General features: G+C 37.6%; 1 non-coding gene across 1 annotated transcript; it reads right to left on the bottom strand.

The window, feature by feature from the left end:
* Positions 1-5,605: 5,605 nt before the first annotated feature.
* On the bottom strand, positions 5,606-5,712 carry LOC131600796 (small nucleolar RNA R71). Its single transcript, XR_009283404.1, has one exon. It is a non-coding gene; the product is annotated as a small nucleolar RNA R71 (small nucleolar RNA).
* Positions 5,713-6,041: the final 329 nt, after the last annotated feature.

The raw sequence follows: 6,041 nt of genomic DNA, 5'->3' as shown, positions 1-6,041 counted from the left end.
TATCCAAATTTTATTCTAATAGCTACCAATTTAATTCTACATGTTCTGCTAACATATCAAATTCTAGATCAAAAACATGATAATTAAATTAGGGAACGACATATTGGACATGAATATGATCGATCGGTATTGCAACAGTGTCTAAACCATTGATCAACACATTTTTGATGAAAAATATGCTTGCACCTTGTACGAAATGTGTCTTTTTTTGATCCATTGCGAAATTCTTCTAAGTAAATTGCACAAGAAAGAGTTTCAATATCATCCACTTCATCAAAAATATTCATACCATCTCCATCATTTGAAGTAATTTCAAGGAATACATCCATCTCACAAGAAGTAGAGTCCATATGCCTAGCATAGTCAGCCATAAGAAGTAGAGTTTCATGCAACACTTGAGAAGGAATCAGCACATACCAGAAAGTATTGTGCAAACAGATATTAGATAAACTATTTGGATCTAATGATTCAAATTCATCATATTCACATAAGACGCGACGAGGAATAAAAAAGGAATAATGTTCGGATGAAGTAGAGTGGATGTGGTGAAACTTAACGTAGAAGCATTCGGGTGAACAAATATTTCTCGATATTGTTTCGGTTGACTCTTCCACACGGATGGAATACGATTCGTTAGAGGAAGACATGAGTGATTTTTGAGTTAAGTTGAAGAGTTTTAAGAATGAAATTTAATTAGGAATGGTATTTTGCTTTTATAGGAAAACAATTTCAAAAATCTTTAGAAAAAATATTAGATTAAAAATTAGTATTTTTTTCAAAATAAAATAACTTTAATTATATGTGAGATTTATCTTTGAAGCGCATTTATTGCTAGAATATTACTTCACAATAGAGTGAATCTTTTTATAAAAACTTTTTGAGTGGTTTCTATTAAAATAACCACTTCTCGATTGACTTTTTTATTTTGTAGAGATAAGGTAAAATAATCAAAGTTTCTACTAGATTTTATTTTTGGTTACAATTTTGTTTCCTAAATTTTTGGTCTAATCATCTAAAAAAACCGTTCTGTTTTCAATTTTTAATAATAATAGCTATTTTTTTAGAAATTTAATTTTTTTATTCCAATTTTTTTGTCAATAAATGTTCTCTTTAAATGTTTTAAGATTATTCATGTGGTATGTGCCCATTTTTCTCTCGTACTTTAAACAATATGTTTTATTAACTAATTTTTTTTTTAATAAGCAAAGGATAAATTAAGAGAGTATTACGGGTACTCTTACTCGCTTACAAAGATCGAGAACCAAAGTCTGAGACAACCTACCAACTAAAATTAAGCGAATAAACAACAAAGGTATTTTTACAAAACTCGTAAAAGTTACATTTGGTAGTAGAATTGTTTTCAATCTGAAACCATTTCCAAACAAACAATTTAATCTCTCACCCTATGTCGGAAACGGAAAATTTACAACCATTAAAATAATGTTGTTCCTATTACGACAAATGCTCCACACCACCGTCAGCTAAATAGAACACACATTGCCTTTCGAGACCCCTAATTTCCTACCTTCGACAAACTAATTTTTCAAGGATAACCAAAATAAACCACCAATCTCGAAAGAAAAACCACACCTCAAAAAAATGTCCCTCCAAATCAATTTAACAAAAGGACATTCCAAAAAAATATGGGTAACTGATTCGACCTTTAGCTGAACAGAAGGAACACAAAGCATCAATTAAAGAGAAAATAATACCTCTACGGAAGAGATGATCTTTTGAAGGGAGTCTATTCCACAAACATTTCCACCTGAAGGCTTTGATTCTATAAGGAATTTGAGCTTTCCAAATCTCTCGAACAACCGATAAAGGGTCGTGATCAAGACCATCAACCGAGCGTAAATTGAACAAAACCTCGTACCCACTTTTTGTCGTGTAACTCGCCTCCCGATCCAGCAGCCACTTAATCGCGTCAGCAACCGATGGGAGCGTGCAAACAGAATTCAGACGAAGCCGAAGCTGTTGAGCAGACACTGCGACATCCTCGGAAACCACCGAAGGGATGCCAAAAGAGCCCCACTCCCAAACGTCTTCCGCCCACGACCCCATTGAAGCCACGTCCGCATCCTTTTCCTTGCTAGCAACGAACAACACAGGGAAATCCCATATCAAACTATTAGAACCATTCAAAATAGCACTCCAGAAACGGGTGTCAACCCCACTGCCCACACAAAAGCCACATTGCAGACACAATATAGTAGAGGAAAATTTGGATTCATGTTTAAGGAAGTCCACCGACCAAACAGATTTTGGTTTAAAATCTGTTCTAGTAGCACCTGATAAAATACAGTGTTTCAAGTTCCCGTATATCGCCTCCAAAACATCCGAGCAAAGCGATTTAGTACCTTGTAAAATCTTCCAATTCCACTTAAAAAGAAGAGCCGCATTAAACTCTTTGAAACTCTTAAAACCTAATCCACCTTTATCAATGGAAGAACAAAGCGATTCCCACCGAATCCAATGCATTTTCTTTTCCTCGGAGAAACCACCCCACAAGAACTTGTTCTGAATCTGCTTTATCATGTAACAAACCTTTGACGGGGCTTTAAATATCGATAGATAAAAAATGGCCAAACTAGATAAAACTGATTTGATTAGAGTAATCCGCCTTCCCAAACTTAAGAATCTGCCTTTCCAAGTAGCCAAATGCTTCTTGATCTTTGTTAACAAAGGAAGTCACCACGACACTCTTCTTGGATTCGAACCAATCGGGATACCGAGAAAGTTAAAACATTTGTCCTCCAACCAGCAAGACAAAAAATTAGCTGCCGCGAAAAGAAAACGCAAACTTAGATTAAAACCGATGATACTACTCTTGTGAAAACTCACGCCAAGGCCGTATACCACTTTGAAACCCCGCAACACAACTTTAAGGGTCCAAACGTTCTACTCACTGTTACCCACCAATAACGTGTCGTCCGCAAACTGTACTACATCAACCGAACATTTACCTTCAATAAAGAAACTAGCAAATTCACCCAATTGATTACCTTTTTAACCAACCCGATAAGCCCTTCCGCCACCATAACAAATAAAACGGCGAAAGAGGATTGCCTTGCCTAAATCCTCTACCAACCTTAAACTCCTTAGTAGGGCTCCCGTTAACAAGCACTAACATCCAACTTGAAAAAACGGTAGCTTCCGTCCACTTCACCCATAAATCACCAAACCCCATCCTTTTCAACAAATACCTGATAACACGATTTTATATCGTATATTTAGCCTAAAATCCATAGATATTTATAGCATTTTCCGTTTATTATGTTAATTTATTATGATATTACGCGTGTATTTGCTTTATTTCAGGTTTTACACTTCAATTACGACTATTTGCGAAAAGGAAAGAAAATCGAGCTTAAATGACCAATATTTATGCTTAAAAGACGAAAAGGGGTGCTGAAACGAAAGAGGGGTGCAATTAGGACCCAAAAGGCCCAAAAGAGATATTCAGCCCACCATGAATCAAAAGGCGCGTGGCCCAGACCTGCAAGCAAGTGGAGACGCACGTCTCCACGTTCTCTTCAGCCACGTCACCAAGAGGAGACGCCCGTCTCCAACTGCCCCAAGATTTTCTCCACTTGAGACGCACGTCTCAAGTCTTCCTGAAGAAACGGAGACCCACGTCTCCACGCCCAGTCTGCAGAAAGTTCCTCAATTCACGGATTCCAACTGCAAACCTCCTCCTATAAATAGGACCTGCTATCCCACTTCCAAAGGGTCCGATTTCCTGCCAACGAAGTGCTGCCGAAATTGTACCGCGAACTGCTTTTCCTTATTCTGCTTTCATTTAACCGTCTATTTTCTCACAACGATTTCTACACTGGAAATTGTTGTGAACTTTTCATAGATCTAGCCTTACGTTAGGTTTATCGCTTTATTTTCCTTGTTTTTATTTTCTGCCATTTAAATTCCGAAGAACGATCCAGCCAACCTGTGGTGGAAGTTCGAGTACTTCAAGATTCAATTCAATCCAGATTTATTTTAATTCAGGTTTTTTATTTACCGCCTTATTTATATTATTTATTTGCATGATATATTATATGCCATTTAATATGCTTATTATTATGAACCGAACCGATTTATGCATGTTTAATCGTATTAATATGTCTGGCTAAAATACTAAAGGTGTCGGTATGTAAAGTAAGTTAACCGTAGGGGTCCGAAATAAATTGGCTTAAATTATGTTTTATTAATTATCACTTATTTTTGGTTTATATGTCTAGTTTGATTAGTAAGTCTTAAAACCAATAGAGCGAAAGTTTGAGGGATTAGGACGGTCAAAGGTTAAAATCAATAGAGCGAAAGTTTGAGATCTTTAACTGGATAGTAGACATAGGACATTAGTTTTAAGGATGGCGAAAGCGTATTAAAACTAATTGGAACTTATTTATTTTCAAAAATTGTTTTTACACTCGAGCGGGATGGCGAAAGCGTACGTTAGGGATATTAGCATGTTCCGAGTCAACAGAGCGAAAGTTTGAGATTAGGAGATTTAAATAGATAACGACCTCGTAAAATAGGCATTTTATTAATTACATTGTTTCCAAAAAGCTCTTCTAAAATCTAATGGGATGGCGAAAGCGTACATTAGGATTAGGATAGTAGTCTGACTCAACAGAGCGAAAGTTTGAGACGAGGATTTTTAACCAATTGCAATTAGTAAAGATTTTTAATTTAATTATGCAAAAGCCAATGGACCTTCGGATTACCTTTAGTTAAACGAAATACATACTGATACCTGTCTTTTATTATTATTCTTTATTCTCTCACAATCACTTTCCCTTAGGAACAATCGAAATTTTAGTACTCCTAGCTTTACATAGTAACCTTAGATAACGGTAGATCGATTCATAGTCCCTGTGGATTCGATATCTTTTAAAACTACACGACACGACTGTGCACTTGCAGTTATCAGATTTATAGACACGTAAAGTCGCGATCAAGTTTTTGGCGCCGTTGCCGGGGACTATTTAAGTCGATATCGTAACTCACTGTTACACCGTAGAGACTAGGAAAATTCTTCCCTTTCTTTTTGAACGATTGTATGCCAAATACTCGTTCACAAGGAGGAGACTTAATACAACGAATTAACGAGATCGAATGTTTCATTAACGTTAAACGTCGAGCTCGCAACCTTCCCGAAGTAGCAGAAATCCCGATTAATCAGGAATTGATTTTTACTGATCAAATCAATCAAATCACCCCGAAGTTAGAGATGGCTGCTATTCGTCCTCTTAGAGACTATGCCGCTCCTTCGCGCGCTGAACCGCATTCAAGTATCGCACCACCTGCGATTGAAGCGAACAATTTCGAGCTGAAACCTTCACTGGTCCAAGCTGTTCAACAGAATCAATTCTCTGGAAGCCCTGTAGACGACCCCAATCTCCATTTATCTGTGTTCGTGCAATACGCCGACACTATCAAAGCCAACAACGTTAGTTCCGAAGCTATTCGATTACGCCTTTTTCCTTTCTCCTTGAGAGATAGAGCGAGAGCGTGGCTTCAATCCCTACCTTCCAATTCCATAACTACGTGGGACGAATTGAAGAGAGTATTCTTAGCAAGATACTTTCCGCCTAGCAAAACTGCTATGCTTAGAGGTCAAATCAACGGATTTACCCAGAAAGATAACGAATCGCTTTTCGAAGCTTGGGAACGTTACAAGGACATGCTTAGAATATGCCCTCATCATGGACTCGAACCATGGCTGATCATCCATACCTTTTATGGTGGTCTCTTATATAACACTAAAATGACTATAGATGCCGCTGCTGGCGGAGCATTAATGGACAAACCCCATGATGAAGCATACAAACTCATAGAGAACATGGCACAAAACCATTACCAATGGGGAGGAGAACGCGCCGCTCTAGAGAAAGCCCAAACCAAAGGAGGAATGTACGAAATTAGTGGTATAGACCGCGTTAACGCTAAAGTAGACGCTTTAACTCAAAAGATCGAGAATTTGACCATCACTCCTTCAGCCACCGCTGCCGCTGTAGCACCTAACTGCGAGATTTGTGGAT

This window comes from Vicia villosa, linkage group LG4 (assembly GCF_029867415.1).
Source record: "Vicia villosa cultivar HV-30 ecotype Madison, WI linkage group LG4, Vvil1.0, whole genome shotgun sequence".
Taxonomy (NCBI): domain Eukaryota; kingdom Viridiplantae; phylum Streptophyta; class Magnoliopsida; order Fabales; family Fabaceae; genus Vicia; species Vicia villosa.
This window is presented reverse-complemented; position numbering and strand designations above follow the sequence as displayed.